The following is a 14,750-nucleotide window of genomic DNA, read 5'->3' as shown; positions in this document are numbered from 1 at the left end:
ATTCAAGTTGTAATCAGAAAGATTGATGACCAAATTATCACCTTTGGAAGTAAGGGCAAAGTTATGTGACATGTCATTATCATTAACAGTTTCAAATGAATGTATTTCACTATCCCCATTATCTAACTCTACCGTTTGTTCATTTGATTTTTTTGAAATCTTGTCAAGACACGATCCTTTCCTGCCGTTTTTTCTCCTACCCCCTCTCCTGGTTTGTCTCTTGGTTTTTTGTTCCCAATTCGAAAGCGAAGAACCTCCTCTAAAAAAGTAGAAGAACAGGCTCCTGGGGCATTTGGTTCCGTAACATCTGCCCTGCCTGCATCCTCAATAGATGAAGCGTCCGAACTTAAACTGATACTAGATATACTACCAGTGTTAGAAGGCGCTGTTTGTTTATCTTTGGGAACTTGTATATTGTCAAACTTTGGGGCAAATGTGAAGATGCGACCTAGATCATAGTCACGGTCGTCACGCATGATTTTATTAAGTTTCCTATTCTTGACAGCCATTTGATGACTGCTTATCTGTTCCTTAAGAATCACATAATTCTTTGCTGTGGCTTCTGTTAAGTTAAGTTGTTTAATTTCCTCCTCTAATGTTTTAATCTCAGCCTGAAGTTTGAGGCATTTTCTTTCTGCGTGTGTGATCAAAATCTTCATCATATTAAAAGATGAATTATGTAAGTTATCCTCCCAATCCTGTAGGAGGTCTGGGTCAAGATCATCAAAATTTGGGAATGTAAGTATCCTTAGTCCTCTAGGGACCTTTTTGTTCTCAAGATATCTTTTGAGTGTTACCCCATCCCACCATTTTGAAAGCTCATTTTTCTTAAGCCTTTCAAGCTTTTGAAACTTATTCTTAAGACCTTCTTTTTTGTTAAGTGTTCCATTAGAAATGGTTTGTTTGATCTCACTATTTGGTTTAAATAGGTCTTTAGCTAATTCCTCTCTATCATCATCAAAACTCATTATGGGAGAGAAAGCTTTGAGTAATAATTAGTAAATGTGCGTCCGGTGTGCAAATCGACCCTAAATTGACATATACATGGAAAGGAGAAGCAGCCGGGTCACAGAAGACTGCACCACCAGAATCAGTCACCAGTAACTTAAGATATTGCCCACCTCAAACGCTCTGCTGCCTGTAGAGCGTAAATAAATACTTGAAAAATAAACTGGATGAGAGGCAATATAATGATACAAGCAGTTTCAATACAACACAGAACAAATCATGAAAGAGAGATGTGTTATTTCTTCCGTCTTTTATTGTTCTTGTTGCACTTCGCACAAAACAGTCAGCCAACGCGTTTCGCCCAAACACGGGCTTCTTCAGGGCTGAAATGGCATACAATACAAAGACTTTCTAAACTTGTTCTTTCCATTTCTGTCCACATGCTTACATTGCAACAAAACTGTATAAAAAGGACGATGGTTTGTGAATCCAGTGTACTTCCTCTTGCAGCACTCGAGAGTGTTGTATGGACGTGGTCCCACTCATTAGTGATTAATAATATTGTTATTTTATTTCAACTCCAGTGCCGATCTCTATTTTGTTAGTCTTTGGACCCGAGGACGAGAGGGTGACCCTTCATCAGTGTGCTCACTTTAGGGTACATTTCCACACAGGCACTGCAATGGCAGGCCTGAGTTCTCCCTTTAAGGTTAAATGTGTGGGTGGCACAATTAGTGCTGCAGGCCCACTAGTAGCAGTTGCATTACCAGCCCTGGCACACATAGTGCACTTTACTACGGACTTAACTAGTGAGGCAAACATACCAATCATGGACAACCAATTACCATTACACTTTACAAAGGGAGCCCTTGCACATTGACACTGATCAGCAGTGGCAAAGTACTCAAAGCATCTAAGTTGGCAACACCATGTCAGAAAAAAGGTCTAGGGGGAAAGCAAAAAGTTTAGGGAACTTTAGCCAAAAAGGGCCAAGTCCCACAGACACCTTCCTATACGTCACCCTTGTACATAGGGGGCAGCGTCAAATACAGTGGGTGTTGCGGTGGAACGCCCTCCACAACACCCACTGCATGCCCCTTTCACGCTCACCATAGCGTTAACTTTGCCTTGTTCATAAGGGGCAGCATCTATCGCCACCACAACGTCCGTAAAAGTGACGTTGTAGTGGCGATAGGGGCTTGTACATATGCCCATTTGTCCCTTTCTATCTCACCCAAACTTGGAAACTACCCATAGGTCTCTGATTCTTTTTTTGCATATGTGTTTATGCGTGGTATAAACTTAACAGTTAAGTTTAACCCCGCTTCTATTTTTTTCTTAACACACACACATATATTGTTATTTAAATATATTTATATATATATATATATATATGTCGTCAAACGGCCCAAAAGGAGAGCGCTCTTTCTCATAGCGGGTGCTAGTGGCGGGAACGGGCCAGTCCTCGTAATCAATTTTTCACCAATTTCCCTTATAAAGGAAGCACTGCACACCAAGGAAGTTATACGTTTTAAGGATTTCAGGGAATTTATTTTCGTGCAAGTATCACCAACATCCACCACCAACGCGTTTCAACCACAATCGGTCTTGCTCACCTTGAGCAAGACCGATTGTGGTTGAAACGCGTTGGTGGTGGATGTTGGTGATACTTGCACGAAAATAAATTCCCTGAAATCCTTAAAACGTATAACTTCCTTGGTGTGCAGTGCTTCCTTTATAAGGGAAATTGGTGAAAAAAACTATATATATATATATATATATATATGTATATATATATATTACCTACTGGCAGCCACCAGTAGGTAGTTATAGTTAGGACCTATTTTCCATAGGAAATCCACAAGATTCTATTTGGAATAAAGTTGGTGCCGATTGACGAATCCTCGTGAAATTTTCCAAACTTTTGGCCAGCTCTGGTCCGCTCCTATCCTGAAAATTTCACGGTGATTCGTCAAGCGGGGGCCGAGAATAAAGGGGGGTCCCAAAACGTGTTTTCCCCATGCATTTTCCCATAGGACCTGTTGACTCAGCTACAGCCCGAACTGCTGTACGGAATTACACCAAATTTGGCAAAGAGGTAGTCATCAGTTCAGACTTGCGCCTTTTGCTTAAATGGTGTAAATCCGTTCAGTAGTTCCTGAGAAAATTAGATTTAAAAAGATAGATATATCTGGGCGGAGCCTAACCACACATCTCATCGTGAGATCTGATTGGCTGTCAGTACTTCATCCAAGAAGTGTTGGCAGCCATTTTGGGACCAATACACATGATAGCACCTCATTAAAAAGCATTGCAGTTAATATAAGGTTTTAAGACTTTAGTTATATTATAAATCATTTGCTGATGGTACCATACTAATTTTAGGAATTGTGGTGTGTTCTAAGGTGATTTTACCATGTGAAAAAGCCTTCTGCTGTGATATCATGAATCATGTTTGAGAGAAAACTATTTTCTCATGCTTTTCCCACAGAGGTTTGGAAGGTGATCTATAAGCTAAACTGAGAGCATATTTTCTGTAAATTCACATTATCTCTCTCAGTCATGTGAGAATGAAGTTTGACATTCTCAGTAAAACATGTACATCCAACAAGGGCAGAGACTGTCAGTTGATTCCTTTGTGTTCTACTGCAGCTTCCCAGAGTGTTCTAAAGAACAACTAGAGCGCTAACAGTCCTACTTATGACAAACGTATTGCACACCTGAAGCCATCTTGATTGGAATAAAGTGGTAACTCTTAAAAAATGTAATTTAAAAAGGAACAAACAGAGGGGGTTCATTTTGCCATAGAAAGTATGATTAGTGCTGCAGAAAGAAAAATTAGGGCACATTTTGAGTGACTTCTCAAATCCTCTTCTATTTCATAAAAAAATTCTGACATGCAGACTGAAACATGCACTTTCAATACCAGCAGCAGACTTCCCTGGTGAGCAGTAGCTTTACTACAGTGATCTAATAAGCAACTAGAGTGCTAACATTCTGAATTTATGGCAAATGTGTGACACATCTGAATGCCTTCTTGATGGAACCAAAGTAAAAAACTGAAAGTATTTCCTACTGAGGAGACTGCAGTAAATGAGGAAATTAGGAAACTTCATAACAAATAAATCCCCCAAGATGGCCACCAGAGACAAAAGAGACCAAATGTAGCCCAAATATCACCCAGATATAGCCCAAGTATAGCCCAATGACAGAATGTCCCAGAGTGTTCTTAAGAACAACTAGAGCGCTTACTGTCTTACTTATGACAAAAGTATGGCACACCTGAAGCCATCTTGATTGGAATAAACTGGTAACACTTAAAACATTTAATTTAAAAAGGAACACAATGAGGGGGTTCATTTTGCCATAGAAATTATGATTAGTGCTGAAGGAAGAAAAGAAAAACTTAGGGCACATTTTGAGTGACTTCTCAAATCCTCTTCTATTTCATTAAAAATGTCTGATATGCAGACTGAAACATGCACTTTTAATACCAGCAGCAGACTTCCGTGGTGAGCAGTAGCTTTACTACAGTGATCTAATGAGCAACTAGAGTGCTAACATTCAGAATTTATGGCAAATGTGTGACATATCTGAAAACCTTCTTGATGGAATCAAAGTAAAAAACTGAAAGCATTTCCTACTGAGGAGACTGCAGTAAATGAGGAAATTAGGAAACTTCATAACAAATAAATCTCCCAAGATGGCCACCAGAGACAAAAGAGCCCAAATGCAGCACAAATATCACCGAGATGTAGCCCACATGTAGCCCAATGACAGAAGTGTGCAAAACACTTATTTTTTGTGTATTTCCCGTTTTATATAGTGCAGACTTGTCAGGTATTGGAGTGCTTTACATGAGCATTGGTTACATCACACAAGATCAAATTCATTTTGGTTGTAGACATGGGGAGATTAAGTGATTTGACCAGAATCACAGAATGTTGAGCTGAAGCAGAAACTCCAACCTGGTTCCCCAGTTGCAAAGTCTGCAGCTCTGGAAGTCACACCACATCCTCTCCCCTAAGTGCAACATTTAATCAAGTGGTCAACTGGATAAAAAAACATAAAGATTACAAATAATTTAAAAGTTCTTTGTCGCTATTTGAAAACTCAGAAAACATGTCCTCATTTTAGTTTTTTAGAGCACTAACCATAATTTTGATGCAAGTTAGACCCTCTCATATATGTAATTTCTAACGGAAATGCTCTAGGTATTACAGTTTTGATTACATCAAGATGACGTCAGGCGTTCCACACTTTTGTAATAAATATAGAATGTTAGCAATCTAGTTGTTCATTGGGATACTGTTGAGAGGCAGAGGCCAGGGGCACGGACTCTGAAAATTGAAGGAAGGTAGGAGAGAGCAGAGGCAACAATTTGACCACACTGGGCAGGCAGGAAGGGCAGTGGCAGCACAACAGACTATGGAGGGCAGTGGAAAGGGGGGCAGGGGCAACAAACCAACAATACAGGACTGGCAAGAGAGGCTGTGGCAATATAATAGACCATTGTGGGCAGAAGGAAGAGGCAGTGGTAGTACAACCATACATGCCAACAGACCCGTTTCAGCCAGGAAACATCCAATGTTTTTAAGCTCAAATGGGCTTTATTTGATCTGTCTCCTGTCTACATTTTCCTCTTTTTCAATGTAACTCAAAGGGGAAAATCAATACCCCAGTTTTTTTCAAAATCTCCCTCTTACCAAGTTCAAAATGTTTGCAAGTATGGTACATTGGATCATGGTAGACAGGAGGAATTGGGGTAGGGACATGGACTCGGATAACAGAGGACAGGAGGGACATGGAGAGGTGCACCAAACTGACCCTACAGGGCAGGCATCAGGGTTTGCAGCAGCACAATACACCACACAGGGCATGCAGGACGGGAGTGCAGCATAACAATCCATTGAAAGCAATAGGGAGGGGACAGGACCATGCACATGGACAACAGAGAACAGAGGGGAAAGAGGCAATGGTAGCTAGCTGACCATAATGGACAGACAGGAGAGAAAGCTGCAGCATAACAGACCATAAAAGGCAGGAGGGACGGATCAGGGGCATTACAATGGAACAGACAAGCCAGGAGGGAGGGAATAGGGGTCTGCACATGGAAACAGAGGGCTGGGGGCAAGGGGGCAGGGCAGGAGCAGCAAGATGACCATGGAGGTCAGGCAGGATGGGCACTAGAAACAAGATACACCATGGAGAGCAACAGTGAGACTATGATGGCATACACAAGGACCATGGAGGGAAGGGGGGAGGGGGTCAGGGGCAGCTAGCTGACCACACAAGGAAGGTGGGAGGGGCCATGGCAGCACAGAAGACCATGCATGGCAAGCAGGAGGGTTAGTGGCAGCACAATGGCTATGATGGGCAAGAAGGAGGGTGCAGGGGCATGCACAAAGGACCATGGAGGATAGAAGGGAGGGTCAGGACCTGGTCACAGACAAGAGAGTTCAGGGGAAGGGGCCTCACAACAGACCGTGTGGGGCAGGCAGGAGGAGCACTTGCAGCACAACAGACCAGGGAGGGCAGAAGGGTGTGGCAGTAAAATGGACCATGGAGGACAGGAGGAAGGAGATAGGGGCATGTCATGTGGACAGGCAGGGTGGAGGTGGCAGGGACAGGTTACAGTCATCTGACAATGCTAGGCAGGTGGGAGGGGAGTGGCAGCTCAACAGAACACTCAGAGTAGATAGAAGTGGCAGGTCCATGGAACATGGTGGGCAAAAAGGATGGAGCAGGGGCATGCACAAAGACATCGTAGGGCAGGGGGAAGGAGAATAGGGGCAGCAAGCTAAGCACAGAGGCTAAGCAGGAGGTCAATGATAGGCCATAGAATTGGGCAATGGAGGGCAGGAGGAGTGGACTGGTACATCATGCTAAATGGAGGGCGGTGACAGCACATCAGACCATGCATGGCAGGAGGGAGGAGGCAAGTTCATGGATTCAGACAACAGAGGATAGGGAGGAGGTGGATGGGGCAGCAAGCTAACTGTTCAGAGAAGGTGGGTATTGGGAACTTTATTGTTTTTAAAATGTGTGTCTGTCCGAACTACTTAAAATATGAACAAGTATGCAGCATAATCTCACTTTTATTCAGGAAGAAGAGGACATTTGTGACTGTGACTCCGGGCTCACTTGGCAGAAACACCCCCTGACCCTCCACCCCCCACCGCAAAATGTAATGCCCGTGAAAAGGGTAGGTGGACACAGTGTTATATAGAACCTAGTCCTGAGAGCATGATTGCAAATGAAAACTAGATATAGTATATGGTATAAACTATGCACCAAAAAGTGTGATATAAGATGAACCGGGGCTTGAAATATAATTTGCAATACATTGTGCTTCCAGTAAGCGCCACTGCGCTGCATTGCAGAAAGGTGGTCTAGGCCTTGCCCCTTTTTACATCTCTCTGCAACGCAGCTCTGTGGCGCTTACTGGAGGTACCCAGTGGTCTAGTTGGACCCTAGGGACCCTCAGGATTCAAGGGGACTTAATCTTCCAACTTAAAACGGCCACAGGGCGTGTTTACACAGTGGGGAAGGGAGGGGACGGCGCCTGAGGTAACATGTGCAAACACGCCCTGTGGCGCGTTTTAAGAGGTAGTTTTAATCCCCTGCCCTATAATATACTAGGGGCTTACAGAGGAGGTCATGCTAATCACAGGGGGACCCCAACGCATAGTGTTCCCTAGTGTATGTAGGTGTTTTCACTGTATTCTGAGTGTCTTTTAACATAGCACTGGCTCTAGGGCTGGTTAGTCAGACTCAGTTACCACCAGTATCCGTCTGAAAAAGTTGAGGGTACAGGATGATTTTGCAACAAGGCTTCTTTCTGCTCTTCTCTTTGTTCTTTCTTCACGTTATCCTTCTTCCTGCACTTTTCTTCGTCTTTGAGGACTTCTGTTGCTTCTTTCTGCATTTCTTTATTTTTTTCTGTGCGTTTTTTCTTTTTTCTTCACATGTCCTATCTCTGTAGGCATAGTAAGTAATTAGCATTTAAAATACCTTTGAAATTCACTGAAAAAACCATAGGTTTCAGGCACGTTATAGTTAGGAATTAGCATTAAAAAAACCTTAGAAATTCATTGAAAAAACCATAGGTTTCAGGGGCGTTATAGTTAGCTGGACTATAACTCGCGCGCCCGCAATGTACTGCTGATGATGCCACATATTACATCACTCATGACATGGTCAGTGACATCACTCATGACATCACTGATGACATCTCAAATGATATCACTGATGACATCACTGATGACATCATCCTTGTGATAGAGTGGCAGACCTCCTCTCCCCCTAATATAACCTTTGATACACACATTCAAAAATAGAAACTAAAAATTTCAATACAATGGACATACCAATACCAGTTACAACAACCTATTCAGTAATTCTAAGATCCACATACACATCCACTCATTCACCAACAGTCCTATACAGTCACTCATACATGTACTCACTCATCATATGTACTCATACACCTATACATCCTGTTACACAACGCCACTCATCCATAGAGTTACTCACACACATAGTCACTCATGCTAATAAAGAATCAAATATCCATTTACTTGCATATACGGTTATACACACACCACCACACTTACTTCTACAGAAACTTACACATACTTAGTCTTTTAAACAATCACTTATAGAAACACATACTGATTCATACAGGAACTCTTCCAATCTCTCACTCTCACATATACTCACGTATATACACCAATAGTCACATATACTAGTTTAAAACATATGTAGTTACTCATAAAGACAGTATTGAGACAGTCATTCACTCACTAACACACACATGCACACACTCATCCACCCATACAGTCCTGCACACATGCTGTCTTCAACACATACAAACAGTGAGTCACTCATTCATGCACCTATGCACTACGTAATACCCCCCACTGAACCATACAGACACTCAGACACTCATACTGATACTCAAAAAACCAACTAATAACCTATATAGACACTCATGTAGCTACTCACCACCCCATGCAGCCACTTATACACAAAGTGAGAGACTGATACAGATATTTACATATTTAAACATTACTCACTAAGCCATGTATTCACTAAGATACACTAAATCAGTCAGTTATACAATCAATTTTTCAAAAACAAATCATCCATTTAGACACTTATATACCCATTTATTCTTCCATCGACCTTGAGCTATACATATATAAAACATATGTAATTTTCAGAAAAACACACATTCACTGGATGATGTCATCAGTGATGTCATCAGTGATGTCATTTGAGATGTCATCAGTGATGTCATGAGTGATGTCACTGACCATGTCATGAGTGATGTAATATGTGACGTCATCAGCAGTGCATTGCGGGCGCGCGAGTTATAGTTAGCTGAACTAACTATAACGGGGGAATTTCAATGGTTTTGTACGAGTGAAAAGTCCAGCTAACTATAACGCCCCTGAAACCTATGTCTTTTTCAGTGAATATATATATATATATATATATATATTAATTACCTACTGGTGGTCGCCAGTAGGGAGTTATAGCTAGGACCTCGTTACTATTGAAAAAGCGTTCTTGGATTTGATAATATCTTTGGCGTTGTCTAACGAATCTTTGTGAAATTCTCCAAAAAAAAGGTCTATCCAGATCAGCTCCTATACTAAAAGTTTGGGGGTGATTCGTCAAGCAGGGGTGGAGAAAAAAGGGGGGTCCCAAAAATTGTTTTTCGTGTGTTCATTTCCATAGGAACTGCTGAACGGAATTACACCAAGTATTTTACGCTTCTAGAGCACGCAGCTACCCCCAACAGGGGTGTCCCGGCGCTAGAACGAGAAATCTGTGAAATGATGTGTATCATACCCCTTTGAAGAAATAAGAAAATGTCTCCGCTTATGCTAAAAGGGTCGTCTGTGGAAAACGTGTAATATTTTCATTAGCATAAGCAAAAGTCATTTTGGCTGTGGTGTCCATTTCATTTCCTTCGTAATTCTTTCGTCCCCTGCTGTTCGCCTTTTCACTCTGCATGTGTCATCTATTTTAGTTGACCTCCTAACATGGCTAAGCAATGTACGTGCTGGGGGTTTGTAGCTGCCAGTCCACCTGGTCTTTACTGCTGCCATAGGAATTCCTGCTCCCCCTCCCTATTTGCTGACCACGTAGTCATCTATCTGCCCTTTTTGCTCTTAGCTATTTCTAAACTTGTTCTTTCCATTTCTGTCCACATGCTTACATTGCAACAAAACTGTATAAAAAGAACGATGGTTTGTGAATCCAGTGTACTTCCTCTTGCAGCACTCGAGAGTGTTGTATGGACGTGGTCACACTCATTAGTGATTAATAATATTGTTATTTTATTTCAACTCCAGTGCCGATCTCTATTTTGTTAGTCTTTGGACCCGAGGATGAGAGGGTGACCCTTCATCAGTGTGCTCACTTTAGGGTACATTTCCACACAGGCACTGCAATGGCAGGCCTGAGTTCTCCCTTTAAGGTTAAATGTGTGGGTGGCACAATTAGTGCTGCAGGCCCACTAGTAGCAGTTGCATTACCAGCCCTGGCACACATAGTGCACTTTACTAGCGACTTAACTAGTGAGGCAAACATACCAATCATGGACAACCAATTACCATTACACTTTACAAAGGGAGCCCTTGCACATTGACACTGATCAGCAGTGGCAAAGTACTCAAAGCATCTAAGTTGGCAACACCATGTCAGAAAAAAGGTCTAGGGGGAAAACAAAAAGTTTAGGGAACTTTAGCCAAAAAGGGCCATGTCCCACAGACACCTTCCTATATGCCACCCTTGTACATAGGGGGCAGCGTCAAATACAGTGGGTGTTGCGGTGGAACGCCCTCCACAACACCCACTGCATGCCCCTTTCACGCTAACCATAGCGTTAACTCTGCCTTGTTCATAAGGGGCAGCATCTATCGCCACCACAACGTCCGTAAAAGTGACGTTGTAGTGGCGATAGGGGCTTGTACATATGCCCATTTGTCCCTTTCTATCTCACCCAAACTTGGAAACTACCCATAGGTCTCTGATTCTTTTTTTGCATATGTGTTTATGCGTGGTATAAACTTAACAGTTAAGTTTAACCCCGCTTCTATTTTTTTCTTAACACACACACATATATTGTTATTTAAATATATTTATATATATATATATATATATATGTCGTCAAACGGCCCAAAAGGAGAGCGCTCTTTCTCATAGCGGGTGCTAGTGGCGAGAACGGGCCAGTCCTCGTAATCAATTTTTCACCAATTTCCCTTATAAAGGAAGCACTGCACACCAAGGAAGTTATACGTTTTAAGGATTTCAGGGAATTTATTTTCGTGCAAGTATCACCAACATCCACCACCAACGCGTTTCAACCACAATCGGTCTTGCTCACCTTGAGCAAGACCGATTGTGGTTGAAACGCGTTGGTGGTGGATGTTGGTGATACTTGCACGAAAATAAATTCCCTGAAATCCTTAAAACGTATAACTTCCTTGGTGTGCAGTGCTTCCTTTATAAGGGAAATTGGTGAAAAAAAACTATATATATATATATATATATATATATATGTATATATATATATATATTACCTACTGGCAGCCACCAGTAGGTAGTTATAGTTAGGACCTATTTTCCATAGGAAATCCACAAGATTCTATTTGGAATAAAGTTGGTGCCGATTGACGAATCCTCGTGAAATTTTCCAAACTTTTGGCCAGCTCTGGTCCGCTCCTATCCTGAAAATTTCACGGTGATTCGTCAAGCGGGGGCCGAGAATAAAGGGGGGTCCCAAAACGTGTTTTCCCCATGCATTTTCCCATAGGACCTGTTGACTCAGCTACAGCCCGAACTGCTGTACGGAATTACACCAAATTTGGCAAAGAGGTAGTCATCAGTTCAGACTTGCGCCTTTTGCTTAAATGGTGTAAATCCGTTCAGTAGTTCCTGAGAAAATTAGATTTAAAAAGATAGATATATCTGGGCGGAGCCTAACCACACATCTCATCGTGAGATCTGATTGGCTGTCAGTACTTCATCTAAGAAGTGTTGGCAGCCATTTTGGGACCAATATACATGATAGCACCTCATTAAAAAGCATTGCAGTTAATATAAGGTTTTAAGACTTTAGTTATATTATAAATCATTTGCTGATGGTACCATACTCATTTTAGGAATTGTGGTGTGTTCTAAGGTGATTTTACCATGTGAAAAAGCCTTCTGCTGTGATATCATGAATCATGTTTGAGAGAAAACTATTTTCTCATGCTTTTCCCACAGAGGTTTGGAAGGTGATCTATAAGCTAAACTGAGAGCATATTTTCTGTAAATTCACATTATCTTTCTCAGTCATGTGAGAATGAAGTTTGACATTCTCAGTAAAACATGTACATCCAACAAGGGCAGAGACTGTCAGTTGATTCCTTTGTGTTCTACTGCAGCTTCCCAGAGTGTTCTAAAGAACAACTAGAGCGCTAACAGTCCTACTTATGACAAACGTATTGCACACCTGAAGCCATCTTGATTGGAATAAAGTGGTAACTCTTAAAAAATGTAATTTAAAAAGGAACAAACAGAGGGGGTTCATTTTGCCATAGAAAGTATGATTAGTGCTGCAGAAAGAAAAATTAGGGCACATTTGAGTGACTTCTCAAATCCTCTTCTATTTCATAAAAGAATTCTGACATGCAGACTGAAACATGCACTTTCAATACCAGCAGCAGACTTCCCTGGTGAGCAGTAGCTTTACTACAGTGATCTAATAAGCAACTAGAGTGCTAACATTCTGAATTTATGGCAAATGTGTGACACATCTGAATGCCTTCTTGATGGAACCAAAGTAAAAAACTGAAAGTATTTCCTACTGAGGAGACTGCAGTAAATGAGGAAATTAGGAAACTTCATAACAAATAAATCCCCCAAGATGGCCACCAGAGACAAAAGAGACCAAATGTAGCCCAAATATCACCCAGATATAGCCCAAGTATAGCCCAATGACAGAATGTCCCAGAGTGTTCTTAAGAACAACTAGAGCGCTTACTGTCTTACTTATGACAAAAGTATGGCACACCTGAAGCCATCTTGATTGGAATAAACTGGTAACACTTAAAACATTTAATTTAAAAAGGAACACAATGAGGGGGTTCATTTTGCCATAGAAATTATGATTAGTGCTGAAGGAAGAAAAGAAAAACTTAGGGCACATTTTGAGTGACTTCTCAAATCCTCTTCTATTTCATTAAAAATGTCTGATATGCAGACTGAAACATGCACTTTTAATACCAGCAGCAGACTTCCGTGGTGAGCAGTAGCTTTACTACAGTGATCTAATGAGCAACTAGAGTGCTAACATTCAGAATTTATGGCAAATGTGTGACATATCTGAAAACCTTCTTGATGGAATCAAAGTAAAAAACTGAAAGCATTTCCTACTGAGGAGACTGCAGTAAATGAGGAAATTAGGAAACTTCATAACAAATAAATCTCCCAAGATGGCCACCAGAGACAAAAGAGCCCAAATGCAGCACAAATATCACCGAGATGTAGCCCACATGTAGCCCAATGACAGAAGTGTGCAAAACACTTATTTTTTGTGTATTTCCCGTTTTATATAGTGCAGACTTGTCAGGTATTGGAGTGCTTTACATGAGCATTGGTTACATCACACAAGAACAAATTCATTTTGGTTGTAGACATGGGGAGATTAAGTGATTTGACCAGAATCACAGAATGTTGAGCTGAAGCAGAAACTCCAACCTGGTTCCCCAGTTGCAAAGTCTGCAGCTCTGGAAGTCACACCACATCCTCTCCCCTAAGTGCAACATTTAATCAAGTGGTCAACTGGATAAAAAAACATAAAGATTACAAATAATTTAAAAGTTCTTTGTCGCTATTTGAAAACTCAGAAAACATGTCCTCATTTTAGTTTTTTAGAGCACTAACCATAATTTTGATGCAAGTTAGACCCTCTCATATATGTAATTTCTAACGGAAATGCTCTAGGTATTACAGTTTTGATTACATCAAGATGACGTCAGGCGTTCCACACTTTTGTAATAAATATAGAATGTTAGCAATCTAGTTGTTCATTGGGATACTGTTGAGAGGCAGAGGCCAGGGGCACGGACTCTGAAAATTGAAGGAAGGTAGGAGAGTGCAGAGGCAACAATTTGACCACACTGGGCAGGCAGGAAGGGCAGTGGCAGCACAACAGACTATGGAGGGCAGTGGAAAGGGGGGCAGGGGCAACAAACCAACAATACAGGACTGGCAAGAGAGGCTGTGGCAATATAATAGACCATTGTGGGCAGAAGGAAGAGGCAGTGGTAGTACAACCATACATGCCAACAGACCCGTTTCAGCCAGGAAACATCCAATGTTTTTAAGCTCAAATGGGCTTTATTTGATCTGTCTCCTGTCTACATTTTCCTCTTTTTCAATGTAACTCAAAGGGGAAAATCAATACCCCAGTTTTTTTCAAAATCTCCCTCTTACCAAGTTCAAAATGTTTGCAAGTATGGTACATTGGATCATGGTAGACAGGAGGAATTGGGGTAGGGACATGGACTCGGATAACAGAGGACAGGAGGGACATGGAGAGGTGCACCAAACTGACCCTACAGGGCAGGCATCAGGGTTTGCAGCAGCACAATACACCACACAGGGCATGCGGGACGGGAGTGCAGCATAACAATCCATAGAAAGCAATAGGGAGGGGACAGGACCATGCACATGGACAACAGAGAACAGAGGGGAAAGAGGCAATGGTAGCTAGCTGACCATAATGGACATACAGGAGA

The sequence above is a fragment of the Triturus cristatus genome, chromosome 1_1 (genome assembly GCF_964204655.1).
Source record: "Triturus cristatus chromosome 1_1, aTriCri1.1, whole genome shotgun sequence".
Lineage (NCBI taxonomy): Eukaryota > Metazoa > Chordata > Amphibia > Caudata > Salamandridae > Triturus > Triturus cristatus.
The sequence above is the reverse complement of the archived record's forward strand: the minus strand, read 5'-3'. Positions refer to the sequence as shown.